At 32.1% G+C, this 11268-nt stretch overlaps 1 pseudogene; it reads right to left on the bottom strand.

Annotated features, from left to right (window-relative positions):
* Window positions 1–6549: 6549 nt before the first annotated feature.
* On the bottom strand, window positions 6550–9542 carry LOC18589403 (serine/threonine-protein kinase STY13 pseudogene; annotated as a pseudogene).
* Between the last annotated feature and the right edge of the window lie 1726 nt (window positions 9543–11268).

Here is an 11268-nt window from a genome sequence, read left to right on the forward strand (position 1 = left end):
AACGAAATTTCATACTTTAATTATCTTTATTACTATATGAATAAATTTATTTTACTCTTACGCTACAAAAGTTATTTTAGGAAGACTTTGAAAATATTGTGTTTTAAGAAAATAGAATATTTTATTTAATATTTTTATTATATTCAAATAGCTATAATTTTACTTTAAACGAATGTTTTAGACTTCAAAATTTAATTTAAATCATGAAATATGTGTTTCCACTTACATATTTACATTTTTTCGGATTTCAAAATTTCAAAAAAAAAATGACGAAAATGCCCCAGTGAGCTAGAAAATAATATTTTTATTGTTTTGAGTTGGAAACAACTTATGATTTCTTGAAATGCGAGATTTAATAACTGTCGCTCACCAGGGAGATGCGGAAGTTGATGCTAAGCCTTGCGGGTTTTCGATCGACATTCGGGGTAATGAGTGCTTATCGGGACGTCGCGGCGGTTGTCACAGGCCCGATGGGAGTTCCGGGTCGTGACATAAAGAAGGAAACATTTTAGAAAATGCAAAATATCCAAAAAATTTCCTTCTCATTTCTTTTTCATCGCAGATATAAAACGAAGTGCAGATATCTTAAAAAGAAGCGCCCAACTAGGAAAACTAAGTCAACAAAGTGCTTTATTTGCAATCAACAAGGACATTTTGCAAAGCAATGTCTTATCAATGAGAAAAAAGGCACAAAGATGTTCCAAGAAATTTAACAAAAGACAGGGATCAATTTGGATGAGGATGATCTAGAATTAATCTTTTTAGTAGAAGAAGAACCCATAAATAAAACTTGTTTGCTATCCAAACTTTCACTCCTGATCCAAACATTAAAGCAACAGACTTCTTCATGACACAATCCTGGGTTCGCCTTCCTTCTTAATTGAAAATCCAAAATTTTCTTGAACCATCAATACCTTTTATACCAATTTTAATATAACCCTTCAAATACAGTAAACCAATCGCAACTATAGCCTTTTTTGACGTAAGAGTAGCACAAATAGTAATGAATCCAAAAATATTACCCCCAGAATACTAAATACCTTATGAAAGGCATTTCAAGACTACTTTAGATAAAACCTTTACCACCCATTTGATCAACAAGCCTATTACCATCCAGTTTTTTTCCCAATGCTCCATCACAATTTAAGTGCTTAGATCAGATTACCTAGCAAGGACAAAGTTGTCAATTTTGACATCTATTACGAATGCCAACATTTAAGGATTCTACCAAATGAGATCAAGTACAAGTACCCTTTCAAACCATTTATACAGATCTTAAAATTATACTCTCTTTAGCAGTAAAATGAACACAGTCATATGATAATTGAGCTGCTCAAAGAAAAGGCATATGCTAATTCTCATTCAGAGTTCCTCTTCAAATGCAACAATCCTCTACAGAAGAACTCGAAATTCTTTATTAAGCTACCATTCAAGCTTCATGAAGATATTAATCCCATCAAAGTAAGCCATTCAGGTATGAATTTAGACCATCAAAAGTTAGTTGAAAAAGAATGTGAGGAATTACTACAGTAAGGTTTAATTGAGCCATCAAACTCCCAATGGGCATCCTAAGCTTTTTATGTCAACACGAGAGCCGAACAAGTTAAAGGCAAACTAAGATTGGTTATCAATTACCAACCTCTCAATCATTTTTTTCTTGATGATAAATTTCCTTTGCTTAATAGAAACTCGATTTTCTCAAGTCTTGCTAATGCCATAGTCTTCTCAAAATTTGATCTCAAGGTAGGGTTTTGATAGTTAGGCATTTGTTTTACAAAAAGACCAAATACAGGGTTTTGTATACCCAACCATCATTACCATTGGACCATTCTACCATTTGGACTCAAAACAACACCATCATTATTTCAAAAGGCCATGATAAAAATTTTTCAATCTATCATGGACTGAGCCCTTATTTATATTGATGATATTTTTTTTTCAGCCTAGATGAAGAAGCCCATGTGCAACTTCTCCAACAATTTATAGAATTGGCTTTAGATTATGGGGTCATACTTTCAGAAAAAAAAAATGCAAGTGTTCAAGATTGAAGTAGATTTCCTTGGAATGCATATCAACCAAGGAAAATACCAGCTAAATTTTCACATTTCACAAGAATTGCTTAATTTTCAGACCAAGATCTCACAAAGAAACAAGTTCAACAGTTTCTCGGCATCGTCAACTATCTCAGAGATTTTCTCCTAAAACTTTCAAAATATACTAATCCTCTAAAAAAAATGCTCAAGTAAGACCTTCCAAATTGGGGATCCGCCTAAACCAAAGCTATCCAAGAACTCAGGTCAAAGTTACAAGATTTAGAGCCTCTTAAGATTCTTTCTGATGGCAAAAGAATCCTCCAAACTGATGCTAGTGGCAAATACTGAGAGAAGTTCTCTTGGAAGAAAAATAGGGAAAGAGACAAATATATGCATACAAAAGTGGGAAGTTCTCAAATTCCAAGATGCATTATGACTCCACTTTCAAGGAAATCCTTGCAGTAAAAAAAGCAATCTCAAAGTTTGAATTTCATCTCATTGGATACCACTTTTTAGTATAAATGGACATGTCTTCCTTCCGTCAGATTTTGAAGTTCAAACAAAAAACAATCCCACATCCTCAACTATTGAGATGGGCATAATGGTTTTTTAAATATTCTTTTGAAGCAAACACATTAAAGGAGAAAAGAATCACATTGTAGACTTCCTGTCTAGACCTTCCCAAGATCCCAAAATCCTAATGTTCAGACTAAAACCTTCCAAGTTCACACCCAAACCTAGCACTTACATCACAGGATCTTTTTCATCCTCTCCATCCTCCATTCCAGTTACACCCAACCTTCATCCTAATTACCCTCTTTAAGTACTCAAATTAGTCCAAGAAGGAACATTCCACCAGAAAATTGAATAGCTAGTTTTTGAATATCAAATTGAAGTATTCAAATAATATGGTGGTCTCATCCTTAAACCTTATAGCCTACATCCAAAATACCTTTTCATCCACCCTTTCTACTATGAATTCATGAAATTTCTTGCAGAACTGAAATAGATGTTTTGGTATTTAACTCATAAATATCATATTGGCATCCAATTTCACATTACAGATTTCTTAGAATTCATTAAAAAGGTAATAAATGGAGAAATAAAAACATGGAGAAAGAATTTTGTTAACATCCTTACATGGTTCTATCCATTGTTACACTAGAAAAATATGGTCATCTCAAAGAAAGGAAAGCAGAAAGAAATGGTCATGTTTATCGTCTACAAGCTTCGATACTTTGTGACACATCGAAAAGCTACTCAACTTTGTGCATTCACTTTAGCATGGGTGTACAAGTCATTCCCTTGCAATATCAGGGAACTTGATCAGGAACACAGGACATTTGAAAGATGCATTTACCAGCACAACAAAATAATCCCTAATCATATTTAGCCTTCACTAGAAATAGAAATGTCCTGAGATTATTTCCCTGAAACACTTGGTCCTCATCATGATCAGATCAAACAAGCATTAAAAGAATACAATAACGGAATCCCTGATCCTCATGACTGGTCTCAAGACCCATGGGATTACGGTGAGATAAATGAAGAAAAGCTTGCACGTTTCTCCATAAAGCCACCACGTCAAACGTGTCATGGACATTGTGACACAGACCCCGAAGCCTTATCTCTGCATACGTACATATGTAGAGAAAGGAAACAGCAGAGGATAGAGGAGCTTAGTCTTACTTCAGATCCTAGCACAGACTATGATTGAAAATGACTAATAATTGTGTTGTATGCTTTTACTTTAATGTACCGGTGTACTTTTACTTTAGTACTTTAGTGTGTTGTGCTGTAAAACATGTGTATGGAGTCCTTATCCTATTACTGTACAAAGTTTGTCTGCATCACTTCCCTTCCTCTATAAAAAGGAAGCTCTTGTAACTAGTAAAGGCAGAACACCTTTGGAAAATAAAATTGTGTGTTTCTTTCAATATGAGTTTCTAAATCTCTTTCTTTCTTTCTTAGGGTTTATAGGGAAATAGGCACAATTCTCTCGTGAGTTCAAATCCTTAAGTATGCTCTGCACTTGTCATCTCTGATGGAGCCTGTGTCCCAAAAAAGATTTGATCTCAAAAACATATCAATATCACTATAACATGATTGAGTAAGGAAGATGAATTGTGTTGTTTATTGAAAGTCATCCTTGTAACTAAAAGGCCCAAGCCACAAATAATTATAAGTAGTTAGTTTGATTAAAAAAATAAAAATTAAGGTTAAACTAATAATCAGGTTTTTGGCTTATTTTACTTAAGATAATGGCTTCCACCGTGGAATAAGAAAGTAGATTAAAAAAGTTTGTAAATATTGATAGTGACAGGTGCCCTAATTAATTATAGGAAGAAAAATAAGAAAATCAATTCCAATAAATGTATATTAATTATCGTGACTTAAGGAAGAATTAAAAGGTAATTAAATTCCTTTTAAAAAAAGTAATTAAATTAATTTGTTTAAATTAACAATATGATTAATTCTGATATTTGAAGAGAAATTTCAAAATCTTTAGAAAGAGTGAAATAAATAATGGGATTATTATGTAATGTTACTTAACAATTAAGCTTATTTACTTGTTCCTGTAAACACTGATTTATACTAGTTTAGTTCAAAAATATCAATAATCTCACAAAATTAATTCCTTAATTTAATAATGATAGGTGCAACTTTTTGAAAAAAAGCCAAATTGGAATATACATATATACAAACAAAATTAAAAATTAAACTAAATGAAAATCTACTCATAACTATTAATTAAGAAGCTATATCAAAGCAAATAAGTTTACCAAAATAATAACAAATAATGCGTTTTCTATAAATCAAATTACATGATAGTCACAAAATAATTAAGATCATTGAAATAATAAAAGGAATGAACTTTTGTGCATGAGATTACATAATAATCAAAGTGATGGTTGAACATAATAGAAGAATTAAAATTTATTTAAATTTTCATCAATAATTCAAATACTTTTTCGAATATTATGTCATTAAAATAGAATTAAAAGTAAAGATAGACGGAATTATAACTACAATTCCAATCACGCAGCAGATTGCGTTGGACATCTTACTGATTTTCAGACAAATTTAATCACTCAGCAGATTGCGTTGGGACAGCTTTTTGATTTGCGTGGATGCATTTAATTGGCGGAAAGATAGCTATAAGATTTTAAAGCTTTAATTAAACTTCCAATCATACAGCAGTTTACATTGGAACATCTTATACTGATTTTTACGAAGCACAGGATTGCTGTGGCGGTCCGTTTTAATTGGTGATAATGCAGCTTGATGTTCTTCACACAGTTCCAAAAAAATAAAATTAGGAGTGATTACACAGAAGATTATTCAAATTAGTGGTATAAAAGGTTTATTTTATGGTCAAATACACTCCTAAATAAGGCAATGGATACACTGGGAAAAGGAAAAGGCAATGTCATCACACATATGACATTAATTGAATTATAATCAAATGTTCGATTAAGTATTTAAAGTATAAAATTATGTAATTACCCCATTAAAATCCTAATTTCTTTTGTAATATTATGTAATTTCCTTTTAGAGTGCTTTTTGCCTAATTAATAAATTTTATTGAAACTCAAGTTATGTAATGAATCAGAGATCCCTCCTTAAAGTATTTTAGAGATTAATTATTACAATATGCTCATCAAATTGGTATTTTCGAGGTCTACATGCTTAGTCTCTTGGGTCCGAGCTTCTTATATCACCTCAACACCATATTTTTTGGATTTCATCTTTCATCTCATTGCTAACATATATCTGCAGTATTATTTTTTTTTTGTAATTATTATAGTGCACTTCTAGCTTATCTAGAAAGATAAAAATGAATTGTCTAGAATACTCTTTAACCTTTAATGGGCCGATGTTTAATTCATTTGATATTGTTACCCATCACCAAGTGTACACTTGTTATTCACGAGATGATGACAGTTATTTAAATTATAACACTTTTAAAACTATTCATAAGCTCATGACATTTATTTAAATCACATGACTTCCAAACACTATAAAAAGCATTTTTATTAGCAATTTCTCCAAAAGCTTTTTGGTTGATACCTTTTCCTTTGTCTCTCTTTGTTATTTCTTATCAAAATGGAGAGGAGAAGATAATTATTTTAGAAATGAATTCAAATGTATCACATCCTCGATCACCTGTCTTTGCGACATACATTTTCATTGTCATGAAGTTTTTAAATGCGTTTAATCTGTCTTTGCTATTTGATTCATAAGATCGAAGGTTATTATTAAAATTATTTTATTCATAAAATTCAATCAAAATGTCTAAATAATTTAAGTTAAAACAAAATTGCAGCAAGTGAGACAGCAATCTAAAATCTCATTCATCAAAACACCAAATCCAGAAACAAAGTTAAAGAAAACTAGTAAAACTCCAACATTCACATTCAGAACAAAGCCCAAAAACTGCTAAATAGAGGAGGAGAAAGAAGAAAATTGTAATTCCTAAAAGAAAGTTGTAAGTTAATTAATTAAAAGCTGTCCATCAGTCGACTATCATTGGTTGAGTCATGCAGCACCTGAAGCGAGCCTTGCGAACAGTTGTCATGACCTCAGTTTCAGCAGTCTCGAGCATATTCACAACGTCGGAAAAAGGAGGGCGGACTTCAGGGTTGGCGTCCCAGCAACGGGTCATTATTTCACTCAGAATAGGGAGACAATCCTTGGGAATGGCTGGCCTTGCACCATTTTGAACCACGCAAGCAGCTGCCTGCAGTGCTGTCATTCCTTGGAAAGGAAGCAAGCCGGTGATCAGTTCCCAAAGTACGATTCCAAAGCTATAAACATCTACCTTTTGCGTGTAAGGCCAGTTTTGAATCATCTCCGGGGCCATCCAACGGTATGTTCCTGTGTGGGGTGTCATTCCCTCGGAATGAACTTGAATACGTGCAACGCCAAAATCCGCAATCTTTATCGATTTATCTGCCGCAATTAAAAGGTTATCTGACTTCAAATCCCTGTGAATGAACCCGAGTCCATGAATATATGCCATCCCTTTTGCAACATCTAATGCTTGCTTCACTGTCAACTTCAATGGCATCGGACGATTCTGCCTGTTTTTCAAAAACTGTCGAACTGAGCCTCCCTTTGCGTATGCTGTGACAATGCCCCAAACCATTGGCTTACGGCATGCTCCTATAAACTGCACAACATTTGGATGATTCAGTGTCGCAAGTATCATAACTTCTTGCTGAAACTGCCGCTCCAGAGCCTGTGCAATCTCAGGTTTATCTGCTGGTCGCTCTAATATCTTGATCGCAACATCCTCTCCATTATATTTTCCTCTAAATAACTTCCCGAAAGTTCCTTCAGCAAACGCTACACCCATGACCAGCCTTTTCAGATCAACAGTCCACTCCTCATAATTCTCCAATCCTTCAGTTGGATTCTTACAATCCATCAAAGCTTGTGCTAATGCATCATCATCAAGTTTACGACCCCACTTGCTGCGACGAAACAGATTTTGTGGCAGAGAGATAGAGAAATTGTAGCGGCTCACAGGAGGATGGCTTAACATTGGAGTTTGAGAATTACTACTGAAAGCCGTGCTACAGTTATCCATGGTCTTGGATAAAGATTCTTCGTCTCTCGGTGGCGAACTGTGATAACTTCTTGTTCTTTTTTTCGAGGTTTTAGTGAAAAACTTTGAACCAAAAACAATTAAGTTATTAGTTTGATTTGAAAAAAAAAATAGTAGAAATTAAGGTTAAAGGTTAAACTAATAGTCATTTTTTTCTCTTATTTTACTTAAGGAAATGGGTTCAATCATGGTATAATAAGGTAGATTAGGAAAGTTCATAAATATTGATATTAATTGATTCCGTAATTAATTATAGAAGAAACATAAGAAAATCAATCCTAATAAAAGCATATTTATTATCGTGATGCAGTGAGGAATTAAAAAGTAATTAAATTAATTTGTTAAATTAACAGTGTGATTAATTCAGGTATTTCTTTCAGGGGAAATTTTAAAATCTTTAAAATTAGAGAAATAAATAGTGAGATTATTATTATGTTAATAGTGAGAAAATCTACTCCTAACTATTAATTAAGAAGCTATATCAAAGCAAATAAGTTTAATAAAATAATAAAAAACAATGAATTATTTATGAATCAAATTACATATATAGTACCAGTCAAAAAAAATGACATATATAGTTACAAAATAAGTAGATTCATTGAAATAATAAAAGCAGTGAACTTCTGAAATTACATAATAATAAAAGTGATGATAATTTAATAATGACTTATTGAACAAATGAATAAGTACAAATATAATATGCAAAAAATTAGAAGATCCAACCAAAGGAAATTAAGGAATATATATATATATATATATGCTGGCTGGCAATTAAATGATGGCTGATTATTTATCTAACTGAATGTTCGGATCATAAAATAAAATAATTTCATAAAAAGAAAATAATTTGTTAAGTTTGTATATTTAGGAGATGACATTATGTAATCAAGCAATAATTTTTTAGAAAAAATATGTAATTTTATTGCTGATTGCCATAACTAAAATACCTTAGGATTTATTTACAATGAAATAAAAATACAAGGGGAAATAAATAAAAACCCCTTAGACCAAGTAGGCTAAATGTAAGGATATCCAGCCCTAAACTAGTTAAGCTATTTGAACATATTAACTCACAGCGCAGAGATTAAAATGTCGAAAAAACTAGTGTCATGTTGTCCCAAATTGTAGTATATCCGATTCCGAACTACAATGTTGCATGTGAAGCTGCAGAATTAGGACATATTAATTTGTTTGTCCCACCTACATGCAAATAGATATATATGTCCGAACCTTCGTGTACTGCATGTGTCTCCTTACACAAAATGAGTCCAAGCATAAAAGAAATATACATCAGTTTAAAATTCAAACTCGTCACAGCCTGCTGCAAAAGAAGTCCAACAGCAAAGGAACTCCTAAATTTCAGAAACTTTGGATGATATGTTACCATTCAAAGCACCCTAGCTCCTTAGCCAAATGATGGGCTAAACTATTCCCACTTCTCAAAATATATGATAATTTCCAGCATGGTATTTAATTTCCTTTTGCAAGTTAATAATCTGAATTCAGTGCAGTACAAATCTCCCAGGGAGAATTAAGAGGATTATTCACCCAATTTACAGCATTCAAGGAATCACTTTCCACCCACAAATTAGAGTATTGATGATCCATGAAGCTAGTAAATAAAAGAAAAGCTTTCTCAATGGCCAAAATTTATGTTAAGCTTGCATCCCCTTCACCTATAACTTCAGAAAATTTGAGTAAAATCGAACCATCATGATTCCGCAACACACCGCCAATTCTACTGGACCTGGATTTCCTACAGTTGAGCTATTCACGTTGAATTTTAACCAACCAGCTTCAGAAGCTTGCCACTTAACCTCTTTACTAGTTGGAATTGTACTCTGAGATGTAGAAATTAATTGTGGATTTCTAAATATACCTTTTATATTCTCAGTCATTGTTATATATCGATAATGTTATTAAATATAAATTCAATAATTAATTATAAACACTTAATAAAAATTCTGAACTATCCACAAAAATTTAAATAAATTCTTATTCTTGTGTTATGTTCAATTAAGTTCTTATGCTTTTATTTTGAATTAAATAATCATTTGTTACTAGTTACCATTAATTAAAATATCACTTATTATTTTACACATTAATCAACTATTTAAAAATTTTTTAGGTATTATACAAATTTAGACCAAACATTCAATGTGACGTCAATGGGAATTTTTTTTCTTTTCTTGTCTGTATGTTTTTTTCTTTTTTCTATTTTGGAAGACAATAGATGAGAGAAGATTTTGATCTAAATGTTCTAGAACTTGTGAAGCGGACTTCCTTAATTCGCGAAATTTGATTGCTAATCAACACATTCTTTGTGTCATTAGAGAATCAAATAAATGATTTTCATGATTTCATCATTTTTTTTTATTTCATTGATTTGGTTAATTTATTACACCAAATCACCCTAAGTTTCTCCTAAATATCATGCGTACTCATTGTATTTGATTTTTGTTTTCTATATTTAGGGTTTAAATTCATCGAAGAATTTTGTTTACTTTCCTTTTGTACGGAAAAAAATAAATGAAAAAGAAATTTGTTTAACTTTCCATTTATTCTAGCAACGCAATGCAATTGATTATCCATCCCTCTTGTTCGCCTAAATTACTCAATCAGTACACGATACTTGGTAAGTAAATTAATTCCTTCATATATGTAGTATGCATTATCTTTTGATTTTATATGATTTACTTTCCTCCAATAAAGTATGTTTAACTTAATTTTCAATCATTGCTTCCATTTAAGGTTGTCATGAACTTTTAAAGTAACATAAACTACATTCCCAATTTTTTTTTTTTTGAGAATTACACAATTTTATTGCTAGATGTTAAAGAAAAATACTTTGAACTTATTGCTACAAGGAAATTGAAATACAAAAATAAATAAATAAAATGCATAAATCCCTAAGAGCAAAAAGCTTGGATATAGGGATATCCAAACACTAGTGAAAAATCAGCTCACTAAGATATCCACTGTGGGATATTAAACCTGCCCAAAACCATCATTTCTCAGAAAATCCCAACACTCGTTTAAAATCCCAACTCAATCACCTCAAATAGAGACCCAAACGAGTACAACTTCTCAAAATTTGAATGGCCCTTACATTCGGATTAAATTAAAACCGAACCTCCTACTTCACTCATATTTCTACAAAATCAAGTAATCTATATCATCCATGACTCTTACACTCCATTAAATTCAATATGATCAGCCTCCCTTAACACACCCTATTTGGCCAGCTCATCAGTCTTGGAATTTGTCTCCCGTAAAACGTGTATTAAACTAAAATTCCAAAGTATTTTATCAGCTGCATTTAGCATATCACTTTCAACTCATAATTTAAATTATAAATTTTTTAAGCATCTGCTGAACAGTGAAAAAGGCTTCACAAATGGTCAAAATCTCTACATGATTGGCATCACATACTCCCACATTTTTATAAAATTTCATGAGTGTTTCACCACTAGTGTCCTGTAAAATTGCTCCAATTCCTACCTTACCTAAATTACCAACTGATGCCTCATCAACATTGAACTTAATCCGCACATGAGTATTTAGCTCATTGGTTGGTGTATGATCCTCTGTGTAAAGAGTAGGGTTCGAATGCCCTCTCTCCCA

The sequence above is a fragment of the Theobroma cacao genome, chromosome 9 (genome assembly GCF_053813885.1).
Source record: "Theobroma cacao isolate CCN51 chromosome 9, ASM5381388v1, whole genome shotgun sequence".
Lineage (NCBI taxonomy): Eukaryota > Viridiplantae > Streptophyta > Magnoliopsida > Malvales > Malvaceae > Theobroma > Theobroma cacao.